Here is a 13415-nt window from a genome sequence, read left to right as displayed (position 1 = left end):
TACCAATATTCTGTAAAATTATGACCAATGAGAGAATGACCATTAATAAACCAAGTAAACAAATACTGCCTCGTTAGAATCAGAACTTGATTTGTATCAGGGCTAAAAAGGTCTTCAGAATATGGTTAGTATCAGGATTTAAAATGTTATCAGAATATCAAACGACTCAGAGAAAAATCTTGCATAAATATAAAATTTCATTAATATATTGAGCAAATGCATTTCATGAAATTTAAATTACATGCTTAAAATTACAAGATTGTCCTAAACTACAAATCCTAACATCAATAGCTTTAGTCCTAAGCTAAGAAGCCAGACAAAGCTGACGGTGAAGAGAAACCGATAGATAACAATTATTTCTTCTTCCTACTCTCAACAAAAAGAACAGCGAGAGGAATAATTCGCTCCTGCTGTCGGAGAGCTTCTCTCCGTTCCTCTTCCAAACGCTCAAGATGGCGATGATAGTCCATGTAGAAGAACAAGAGGTCTGCGAGGACCTCTTGGGGAACTGAGTCCCAGATTTCATCAGGAATGGCAGTGACATGCCATTCCTGCTGCCATTCAGTACACCTCAAATTTATAGTGAAAGTGTCATAGTCAGAACTAAGTTGAAATGAACCATGTTTGTGATGAAAAAAAATGAGTTTGAGAGAAAATGAGAGATGTGTTGGCTGGAATGAGGTGTTGGTTTATATAGCCAATGGAATATCAAGAGACGCAAGGAAAATTGAATGGTTATAGGTAGAAATAATTATACCTCATCTCCCTAGACTGATGAGAATAATAACAGCCATTGGAAGTTTAAAACATGATTTAATGCGCACACGAAACAAAATATATCAGAGTTTAATATCAGAACTTAGACTTATATCAGAACTTAACAGTCATCAAAATATGATTTCTTAACTCAAAAAGTGAATTCCCATTTCTGTAATTCTTCACACAAATGCTGATTTCGTTTCCTCAGAACTGAATCATCAGAACTTCCATCATTACTTGTCCTCAGAATTTATGCAACTGACACTTAAACGTTCATCTAAAACAACATTTATCACCACAGTAATTTTCATCATTCATATGGAGTGTATGTGTGTGCAGTAAGCTAAATATCAGAAAAAGATTAAAGTCTGATTCACTTCAGTATATCTTAGAAATAAGGCATAACTAAGAATTTTGCTCAAAATCTGTCATGATTCTGAAGTCTACTTTAGAATGAGTTCATGCATGAATCCACCTCAACTGTTTTGTGCTCATTTTATGCATCTTTTAAAATTCCATTTTACAGTGGCTTCTCAGTGTAAGTGATTCCTGACTGCTTATCAGAATTTATGCTATTATCAGAGTATTTCTCCAGTAATCATAGAGTGTGAAAAGTCACCAAGAAAATATTTATTTTGCTTTTCTGATGCATATTACTTAATACCAGCAATGCACTTGGGTCTTCCCTTCCACATTTTTACTCTAGATCTTAAAGGAGTACCTGATTTTAATTTCTTTTTCTTTTCCTTTTCTTTTGATAAGTGAGGCTTATCAGCACTTAGTACATTCACCAGATTTACTAACATCAGAACTTAACAGATAAGAAGCATTATTCTAGTTTTTTACTTAGTGATAAGATAGACAAAGTAAACTTAACTAAGCTCAATATCAGAATTTGCTTGTGTTAACAGATTTCCACACAAATAATTACTTCAAACATGGGACTTGTTAGTATATTAAAGACTACTAGGTCAGCATCTAGCATAGTTATCCTCATCGAATTGAATAATCACATAAATCATTCATATCACTATCAGAGTTTAGAATTTCACATCAGACAACAATCAGTACTTGAGCAATTTTCAATTAAACACAGAATAAATAAAGATAGTAATATCTATAAATACTGATCATAAAGTCTGATGAAACAGAATCATAAACTAAGCAGACTTAGAGAAACAACCTGAAACCATTCCAAGTTCATTTACCAATCTTGTAAAAGTAGCTTCACACAGTGGTTTTGTGAAGATATCTGCTAGTTGTTGATCTGTTGGAACAAAGTGCAATTCCACTGTACCTTCATCCACATGTTCCCTTATGAAGTGGTACCTAATGCTGATGTGCTTTGTCATTGAGTGTTGAACTGGATTACCTATCATAGCAATAGCACTTTGATTATCACAGTAAATAGGGATTTTAAAGTATGTTAACCCATAATCCAGTAACTGATTCTTCATCCAAAGAATCTGTGCACAACAGCTTCCTGCAGCAATATACTATTAGATATATTTGATAATGTCATGATTAATATGATTTATGTTTAGTTTTCAGATCTTACTTAAATAGGACAAATCAGTAATTAACTGAAATCAGCACTTATACTGAAGTCAGAACTTAAGTCATCAGTACTTAAGTTTCAGGAGATATTTATCAGGAGATAATATCAGGACTTAAAGGAAACGTTCAGATTAGGGAGGCGGCTGATTGAAGAAAGAGAAGATCAAGACAAACATAAGAAGAGATATGCATGAAGAAGGAATTCTATAAAGAATGAAATACTTGGAAGAAAAGATATTTGATTGATATATTTTAGGAAACAGAAATATATTCCATATCAATTAGCGATTATCTTGTAACTGTGTAATATATAAACACAGACACAGGGTTTACACTAAAAGTGTTATCATTATCGAAAATATTATTTATGGTAACCCTAGCAGCTCTCGTGATATTTTTTCATCACTGAGAGAGGACAATTCCATATTGTAACAGAGTTTATTGCTTTGAATAAAGTCTGTTTTCTGTTACTTGTGTTATTAGAATTCGATTTGATTGTGCTATACACTGTATTCAACCCCCTTCTATAGTGTGTGTGACCTAACAAGTGGTATCAGAGCCTATCTGTTAACACACAAACAGTTTAAGATCCAAAAACAATCATGTCTGAAGTAGAAACTCCAACTAAGCCCACCAAAACTGAAGAACCTCCAAAGACACAAATCCATAGTCGATATGAGGCTATTAGAGTTCCCATATTGAAACCATCTGAATATCCCATATGGAAGGTGAGGATGAATATGTTTCTGGAAGCTGCAGATCCAGAATATCTTGATAGAATCAAGGAAGGACCTCACAATCCAACAAAACTCGCAGTTGCAGTTGCAGGTGAAGCAGCAAAGTTTGTACCAAAAGAGAAGAGTGATTACACTGCTGAAGATATCACATCAATTGCTAAGGATGCTAAGGTACGACACTTACTACATAGTGTCATTGATAATGTAATGTCAAACAGGGTAATAAACTGTAAAACTGCAAAGGAGATATGGGATGCCTTGGAAACAAGATGTCAGGGAAGTGATTCGATTAAGAAGAACAGGAAGACAATACTCACTCAAGAGTATGAACACTTTGACTCAAAGGCTAATGAGTCATTGACTGACTTATATGATAGATTTGTCAAACTCTTGAATGATTTGTCACTGGTTGATAAGGAGTATGATCTTGAAGATTCAAACCTTAAATTCCTGTTAGCTCTTCCTGAAAGCTGGGATTTGAAGGCAACAACTATAAGAGACAACTATAATCTTGATGAAATGACTCTTGATGAAATCTATGGGATGCTCAAGACTCATGAACTTGAGATGGAACAAAGAAGCAAGAGGAAAGGAGGAAAGTCAAGGACAGTTGCTCTTAAGGCTGAAGAAGAATCTCCCAAGGCAGCCACCTCAAGGAAAGGCAAGGGTAAAGCGCTCTTCACAAAGTCTTATACTGAGTCATCAAGTTCTGATAGTGATGGTGACTCAGAAACTGAAAGCTCTCCTGAGATGGATGCTGATGAAGAGATGATGAAGCTGTGTGCTCTTATGGTGAAAGGAATCACAAAGATTGCATACAGGAAATTCAGGAAGGGAAAGAAGTTTTCCAGGAAAGGTGCAAGTTCTGATAAGAAGAATTTCAGAAAATCTGAAGGCAAATGAGGGAAGTCTGACAGAGGAGATTACACAAATGTCAAATGCTACAACTGTGGTGAGAAAAGCCACATATCTCCTGATTGCAAGAAAGTGAAGAGTGACAAAGGCAAGGCTCTTGTCACAAAGAAGAAAACCTGGACAGACACCTCAGATTCTGAAAGTGAGGAGAACTATGCCTTGATGGCAAATGCTGATATGGCAAATGCTGATAGCAGTCCTAAAGCTGCTGAGTTAAAGGTACCTCAAACTACTTATGCCTTTCATACTGATGATATTAATGAGTTGAGAAGATATCTTAAAACCATGTTCATTAGCTATAGAGATCAAACTTTAACATGTGAAAGATTAACTTCTAAAAATCTTGCTTGTAAAAAGAGGAATGATTATTTAAAAAAAGAGTTAGTCATGTTCCATCAAACTTAGAAAGATAGAGATGATGCTTTCTATGTTAGGGATGAAGTACTTAAAATGAATGAATCTCTAAAAGCTGAGTTAGAAAAGGAAAGAGAGATTATCAGGACTTGGACTAACTCTGGCAGAACACCTCAGAATTTGTTAAGTAGTGAAAACTGGAAAGAGGGCTTAGGTTATTGAGATGATAAGAATGATAAAGGAACTGTAGATATTAAGCCTAAAGTTGTTAAACAAAAGCCAAAGTTAAAACCTGTTAAGTTTGTAGGTGTAAAGTCTGAAACTGAGAAATCAGAAGTTAAAAAGGAATTAACTTCTGACAAACTAAAACAGGAAAAGACAATTAAAGTAAACGTAGGCTTAATGACCAAGAAGCAGCTTAAGCATAAGCTGAAAGATGTTAAGAATGCAAACAAGGTAAAATCACCTAGGAAAAATAGGAATGGAAAGGAAGGTGTGAATAAAATCAATGATTATAAGCCTGTTCCTGATGCTCCTAGAAAAACGTGTCATAATTGTGGAAGTTCTAACCATCTGGCTTCTTTTTGCAGGAAGAATAAGAACATAAACTCCTTACCTTCAAAGTCAGGAGTTAAGAGTCAGTCTGTTAGATATAAGCCACAAAATCCTTGTTTTCATTTTGGTAGTTTATGGCATTCCATTTATACTTGTAAGGAATATCATAATTTGTACTATGATTATTATCAAATAAAACCTTCTTTAAAGAAAGTTAGCATTGTTCCTTCTAGTGTAAGTTCTGATTCAAAGTCTGATAGTGTAAATTCTGATAAGAAAAATGTTAACATAAACTCTGATGCTAAATCCGCTGCAAATGTTAACAAACTTAATAAGGCCAAAGGAACCAAACAAGTCTGGGTCCTTAAAACTAATCATTAGTGGTCTTTATGATTGCAGGGTATTAGGAAAAACATCCTAGTTCTGGACAGTGGATGTTCAGGACATATGACTGGAAATAAAGCCCTGCTATCAGATTTTGTGTAGAATGCTGGCCCAAGTGTTTCTTATGGAGATGGCAATATTGGAAAAACATTGGGATATGGCAATATCAATCTTGGAAATGTCATCATTAAAGAAGTAGCTTTGGTCTCAGGACTTAAACACAATCTGCTGAGTGTTAGTCAAATATGTGACAGGGGTTATCATGTGGATTTCTTTGAAGAACACTGTGAAGTTGTAAGTAAATCTACAGGCAAAGTCGTTCTGAAATGATACAGGCATGGTAACATTTATGAAGCCAAGCTTTCAACAAAAACTGATGGTTCTGCAATCTGTCTGATGAGTAGAACATCAATTGAAGAAAGCTGGAACTGGCACAAGAAACTCTCTCACTTAAATTTCAACAATATAAATGAACTAGTCAAGAAAGATCTTGTGAGAGGACTGTCAAAGTCAGTATTTGCTCCTGATGGTCTTTGTGATTCTTGTCAGAAGGCTAAACAAATGAAATCTTCATTCAAGAGCAAGAATGAATCATCAATTCTTGAGCCTTATCACCTACTACATGTTGATCTATTTGGTCTAGTGAATGTCATGTCTATTGCAAAGAAAAAATATGCTATGGTCATAGTGGATGAGTTCACCAGATACACATGGGTGTATTTCTTGCACACAAAAAGTGAAACTGCATCTATCTTGATTGATCATATCAAGCAACTGGATAAATTGGTTAGACACTGTGAAAATAATAAGAAGTGATAATGGCACTGAGTTCAAGAATTTTACAATGGAAGAGTTCTGCAAAGACCAGGGAATCAAGAAGGAATTTTATGCTCCTGGAACTCTACAGAAAAATGGAGTTGTTGAAAGAAAAAATAGAACTCTTATTGAAGTTGCACGAACTATGCTTGATGAAGCAAAGCTTCCAACCTATTTCTGGGCTGAAGCTGTGCAGACTGCTTATTTTACTCAGAATGCAACACTCATTAATAAGCAAGGAAAGACACCATATGAGATGGTGAAGAAAAAGAAGCCAAATCTGAAGTATTTTCATGTATTTGGATGCAAGTGTTTTGTTCTTAAGACTCATCCTGATCAGCTATCCAAATTTGATCTAAAAGCTGATAAAGGAATCTTTGTTGGATATCCACTTTCCACAAAAGCCTTCAGAGTCTAGAACTTGAGAACAAGGGTGGTCATGGAATCTATCAATGTCTCTTTTGATGATAAGAAGATTACTGGACTTGAAGATTTCAATGATCATGATCAGCTGAGATTTGAAAATGAAGAATTAAATTCTGATACTGAAAACCCTGACAATCTAAGTCCTGATACTACAAACTCTAATGGATTAAACTCTGATGTCATTGAAACTGTGGTGACTACGTCAAAGGAGAATGCACCTGTGCAGGGGGAGCATACTGAAGATACAACCACATCTCAAGAAACATCAGAACATACAACTGGCTCTTCAAGTTCTGATTCATCAATTTTTGATAAGCCAAGTTCTGATAGTTCTGAAAATTTAAATTCTGAAGGATCCAACTCAGAGAGCATAGTTTCAGGGGGAGCATCAGAAAATGTTGATGAAGATAACATGGATATGGGGGAGCATCCAGTTCTAGAGAAAACCTTCCATCTGCAAGGAAGTGGACTAAATCACATACACCTGACTTAATAATTGGAAATCCTGATGCAGGTGTCAGAACTAGAACAGCTACTTCAAGTGAATGTCTTTACAACTCTTTTCTTTCTCAGACTGAACCAAAGAAAGTGAAAGAAGCTCTTCAAGATGCTGATTAGGTGCAAGCAATGCAAGAAGAGTTAAATGAATTTAAAAGAAACAAAGTCTGGACCCTAGTGCCAAGACCAAGGAACAGATCTGTTGTTGGTACAAAGTGGGTGTTTAGAAACAAAACTGATAGTGATGGCATTATTACAAGGAATAAAGCAAGGTTGGTTGCAAAAGGATATTCTCAACATGAGGGAATTGATTATGATGAAACATTTGCACCAGTTGCTAGATTGGAAGCCATAAGGATATTTTTGGCTTATGCTGCTCACAAAAAGTTTACTGTCTTTCAAATGGATGTGAAAAGTGCTTTTCTCAATGGAGAATTAGAGGAGGAAGTGTATGTTGAACAACCTCCAGGCTTTGTAGATCCTAAATATCCAAATCATGTCTACAGGCTTGACAAAGCACTTTATGGCCTTAAGCAAGCTCCTAGAGCATGGTATGAGACTTTTGCTCAGTTTCTTCTGGAAAGTGGATTTAACAGAGGAACTATAGACAAAACATGTTCTACCTCAACCATGGAAATGACTTACTTTTGGTTCAGATATATGTTGATGATATCATCTTTGGTTCTACAAATGACAGACTTTGCAAAAAGTTTGCCAAATTGATGCAGTCAAGATATCAAATGAGTATGATGGGAGAACTTAGCTATTTTCTGGGCCTTCAAGTCAAGCAGAATGAAGAAGGCACTTTTATTTGTCAAACCAAGTACACCAGAAACTTGATGAAGAAATTTGGAATGCAAGATTGTTCAAGTGCATCCACCCCCATGGCCACTGCAACAAAACTGGATAAGGATACTGGTAAATCAGTAGATATTACTGATTACAGAGGTATGATTGGCTCTTTACTCTATCTAACTGCTAGTAGACCTGATATCATGTATGCTACCTGTCTTTGTGCAAGATTTCAAGCAGATCCAAGAGAACCTCACTTAACAGCTGTGAAAAGAATCTTCAAGTATCTTAAGGGAACAGCTGATCTGGGATTGTGGTATCCCAGAGAATCATATTTTAAACTAATAGGTTACTAAGATGCAGATTTTGCAGGTTGCAAAATTGACAGGAAAAGCACAAGTGGAAGCTGCCAATTTCTTGGAGGCAGACTGATTTCTTGGTTTAGCAAGAAACAAAAGTCAATCTCCACATCAACTGCAGAAGCAGAGTACATTACTGCAGAAAGCTGTTGTGCACATATTCTTTGGATGAAGAATTAGTTACTGGATTATGGGTTAACATATTTTAAAATCCCTATTTACTGTGATAATCAAAGTGCTATTGCTATGACAGGTAATCCAGTTCAACACTCAATGACAAAGCACATCAGCATTAGGTACCACTTCATAAGGGAACATGTGGATGAAGGTACAGTGGAATTGCATTTTGTTCCAACAGATCAACAACTAGCAGATATCTTCACAAAACCACTGTGTGAAGCTACTTTTACAAGATTGGTAAATGAACTTGGAATGGTTTCAAATTCTTTTTCTAAATCTGCTTAGCTTTTGTTCTGCTGCATCAGACTTTATGATCAGTATTTACATATATTACTATCTTTGTGTATTTTGTGCTTAATTGAAAATTGCTTAAGTACTGATTGTTGTCTGATGTGTATTTCTAAACTCTGATAGTGATATGACTGTTTCTGTGACTATTCAATCCTATGAGGATAACTGTGCTAGATGCTGACCTAGTAGTCTTTAATATACTAAAGATCCCATGTTAGAAGTAATTATTTATGTGAAAATCTATTGACACAAGCAAATTCTGATATTAAGCCTAGTTAAGTTTACTTTGTCTATCTTATTACTAAGTCAAAAACTAGAATAATGCTTCTCATCTGTTAAGTTCTGATGTTAGTAAATCTGGTGAATGTACTAAGTGCTGATAAACCTCACTTATCAAAAGAAAAAGGAAAAGAACAAGGAATAAAAATCAGGTACTCCTTTGAGATCCAGAGTAAAAATGTGGAAAGGACGACCCAAGTGCATTGCTGGTATTAAGTAATATGCATCAGAAAAGCAAATAATTATTTTTCTTGGTGACTTTTCACACTCTATGATTACTGGAGAAATACTCTGATAATAGCATAAATTCTGATAAGCAGTCGTGACTCACTTACACTGAGAAGCCACTGTACAATGGAATTTCAAAAGATGCATAAAATAAACACTAAACAGTTGAGGTGGACTCATGCATGAACTCATTCAATAGTAGGCTTCAGAATAATGACAGATTTTAAGTAAAGTTCTTAGTTATGCCTTATTTCTAAGATGTATTGAAGTGAATCAGACTTTACTCTTTGTCTGATATTTAGCTTAATGCACACACTTTCACTCCATATGAATGATGAAAATGTTAGATATATTTGATAATGTCATGGCTAATATGTTTTATGTTTAGATTTCAGATCTTATTTGAACAGGACAAATCAGTACTTAACTGATCAGTACTTATACTGGACGACAGAACTTAAGGGATATCAATACTTATGTTATCAGGAGATAAGCATCAGGAGATAGATATCAGAACTTAAGTGTTGAAGGACGATCAGATAAGGACAGTAGCTGATTAAAGTTAAGAAGATCAAGATAAACATAAGAAGAGATATGCATGAAGAAGGAATTCCGTGAAGAATGGAATACTTGGAATAGAAGATATCTGATTGATATATATTAGGAAGCAGAATTATATTCCATATCAATTAGCGATTATCTTGTAACTGTGTAGTATATAAACACAGACATAGGGTTTACACTATAAGTGTTATCATTATCGAGAATATTGTTTACTGTAACCCTAGCAGCTCTCGTGATATTTTGTTCATCACTGAGAGATAACAGTTCCAGATTGTAACAGAGTTTATTGTTTCAATAAAGTTTGTTTTCTGTTACATAAGTTCTTGAAGTTTGATTTGATTGTAATAAACACTGTATTCACCCCCTCTACAGTGAAAGTGTGACCTAACAAGTGGTATCAGAGCCTTCTGTTAACACACATACAGTTAAAGATCCAAACACAATCATGTCTGACACAGAAACTCCAACTAAGCCTACCAAAACTGAGGAATCATCAAAGACATCAACTCAGAGTCGATATGAGACTATCAGAGTTCCCATATTGAGACCATCTGAATATCCCATATGGAAGGTAAGGATGACCATGTTTCTGGAAGCAACAGATCCAGAATACCTTGATAGAATCAAGGAAGGGCCTCACAAACCTACCAAGCTCGCTGTTGTAGTTGCAGGTGAAGCAGCAAAGACCGTACCAAAGGAAAAGAGTGATTACACTGCTGAAGATATAGCATCTATTGCTAAGGATGCCAAGGTACGACACTTATTGCATAGTGCCATTGATAATGTAATGTCAAATAGGGTAATCAACTGCAAGACTGCTAAGGAGATATGGGATGCACTGGAGACAAGGTGTCAAGGAACTGAAACAGTTAAGAAGAACAGGAAGACAATACTCACTCAAGAGTATGAACACTTTGACTCTAGGACTAATGAGTCATTGACTGATGTATATGATAGATTTGTCAAACTCTTGAATGACTTGTCATTAGTAAATAAGGAGTATGATCTTGAAGATACAAACCTTAAATTCCTGTTAGCTCTTCCTGAATGCTGGGATTTGAAGGCAACAACAATAAGAGACAACTACAATCTTGATGAAACAACTCTTGATGAAATCTATGGAATGCTCAAGACTCATGAACTTGAGATGGAACAAAGAAGCAAGAGGAAAGGAGGAAAGTCAAGGACAGTTGCTCTCAAGGCTGAAGAGGAATCCCCCAAACCACCTTCCTCAAAGAAAGACAAGGGTAAAGCTCTTATCATAAAGTCTGATACTGAGTCATCAAGTTCTGAGAGTGATGATGACTCAGATTCTGAAAGCTTGCCTGAAACTGATGCTGATGAGGAGATGATGAAGCTGTGTGCTCTTATGGTGAAAGGAATCACAAAGATTGCATACAGGAAGTTCAGGAAGGGAAAGAAGTTTTCCAGGAAAGGCATAAGTTCTGATAAGAAGAATTTCAGAAGATCTGAAGGAAGAGGAGGAAAGTCTGACAGAGGAGATTACGCTAATGTTAAATGTTATAATTGTGGTGAGAAAGGCCACATATCTCCTGATTGCAAGAAGACCAAGAGTGACAAAGGCAAAGCTCTTGTCACAAAGCAGAGAAGCTGGACAGACACCTCAGACTCTAAAAGTGAGGAGAACTATGCATTGATGGCAAATGCTGATAAATCAAGTTCTGAGAGCAGTTCTGAAGCTACTGAAACAAAGGTACCTCAGACTACTTATGCTTTTCATACTGATGATATTAATGAGTTGAGAAGATATCTTAAAACCATGTTTGTTAGTTATAGAGATCAAACTTTAACATGTGAAAGATTAACTTCTGAAAATCTTGCTTTTAGGAAAAGAAATGATTTCTTAGAAAAAGAGTTAGTCATGTTCCATCAAACTCAGCAGGATAGAGATGATGCTTTTTATGTTAGGGATGAAGTGCTAAAAATGAATGAATCTCTAAAAACTGAGTTAGAAAAGGAGAGAGAGATTATAAGAACTTGGACTAACTCTGGCAAAACAACTCAAAATTTGCTAAGCAGTGGAAACTGGAAAGAGGGCTTAGGTTATGGAGAAAATAAAAATGAAAAAGGAACTGTAGAAATTAAGCCTGTTGATAAGCAAAAGCCGAAGTTAAAACCTGTTAAGTTTGTAACTGAAAAATCTGAAAATGAGAAATCAGAAGTTAAAAAGGAATTAGCTTCTGACAAACTAAAACAGGAAAAGACAGCTGAAGTTAACATAGGCTTAATGACAAAGAAGCAGCTTAAGCATAAGCTGAAAGATGTTAAGAATGCAAACAAGGTAAAATCACCTAGGAAAAACAGGAATGGAAAGGAAGGTGTGAATAAAAGCAATAACTATAAATCTGTTCCTGATGCTCCTAGGAAAGCATGTCATAACTGTGGAAGTTCTAACCATCTGACTTCTTTTTGCAGGAAAAATAAGAATATTAACTCCTTATCTTCAAAATCAGGAGTTAAGAGTCAGTCTGTTAGATACAAACCACAAAATCCTTGTTTTCATTGTGGTAGTTTATGGCATTCCATTTATACTTGTAAGGAATATTATAGTTTGTACTATGATTATTATCAAATAAAACCTTCTTTAAAGAAAGTTTCTGTTGTTCCTTCTAGTGTAAGTTCTGATTCAAAGTCTGGTAGTATAAGTTCTGATGAGAAAACTGTTAACATAAAATCTGATGCTAAATCCGCTGCAAATGTTAACAAACCTAAAAAGGCCAAAGGATCCAAGCAAGTCTGGGTCCTTAAAACTAATAATTAGTGGTCTTTTTGATTGCAGGGCAACAGGAAAAATATTTTAGTTCTGGACAGTGGATGTTCAGGACATATGACTGGAAATAAGGCCCTGCTATCAGACTTTGTGGAGAAAGCTGGCCCAAGTGTTTCTTATGGAGATGGCAACATTGGAAAAACTTTGGGATATGGCAATATCAATCTTGGGAATGTCATCATTAAAGATGTAGCTCTGGTCTCAGGACTTAAACACAACTTACTGAGTATAAGTCAAATCTGTGACAGAGGTTATCATGTTGATTTCTTTGCAGAACATTGTGAAATAGTTAGTAAATCTAAAGAAAAAATTGTTCTGAAGGGATTCAGGCGTGGTAACATTTATGAAGCTAAGCTTTCAACAAGTTCTGATGGTTCTGCAATCTGTTTAGTAAGTAGAGCCTCAACTGAAGAAAGCTGGAATTGGCACAAGAAACTCTCTCATTTAAACTTCAACAAGATAAATGAACTGATCAAGAAAGATCTTGTGAGAGGACTGCCAAAATCAGTGTTTGTTCCTGATGGTCTTTGTGACTCATGTCAGAAGGCTAAACAAAGAAAATCTTCGTTCAAGAGCAAGACTGAATCATCAATTCTTGAGCCTTATTATCTGCTTCATGTTGATCTATTTGGTCCAGTGAATGTCATGTCTATTGCAAAGAAGAAATATGCGTTGGTCATAGTAGATGAGTTCACCAGATACACATGGGTGTATTTCTTGCACACAAAAAGTGAAACTGCATCTATCCTGATTGATCATGTCAAACATCTGGATAAATTGATCAAAGATTCTGTGAAAATTTTGAGGAGTGATAATGGCACTGAATTCAAGAATCTGATAATGGAAGAGTTCTGCAAAAATCATGGAATAAAGCAGGAATTTTCTGCTCCTGGAACTCCACAGCAAAATGGAGTTGTTGAAAGGAAGAAT

Source organism: Apium graveolens, chromosome 10, assembly GCF_009905375.1.
Source record: "Apium graveolens cultivar Ventura chromosome 10, ASM990537v1, whole genome shotgun sequence".
NCBI classification, from domain to species: domain Eukaryota; kingdom Viridiplantae; phylum Streptophyta; class Magnoliopsida; order Apiales; family Apiaceae; genus Apium; species Apium graveolens.
The sequence above is the reverse complement of the archived record's forward strand: the minus strand, read 5'-3'. Positions refer to the sequence as shown.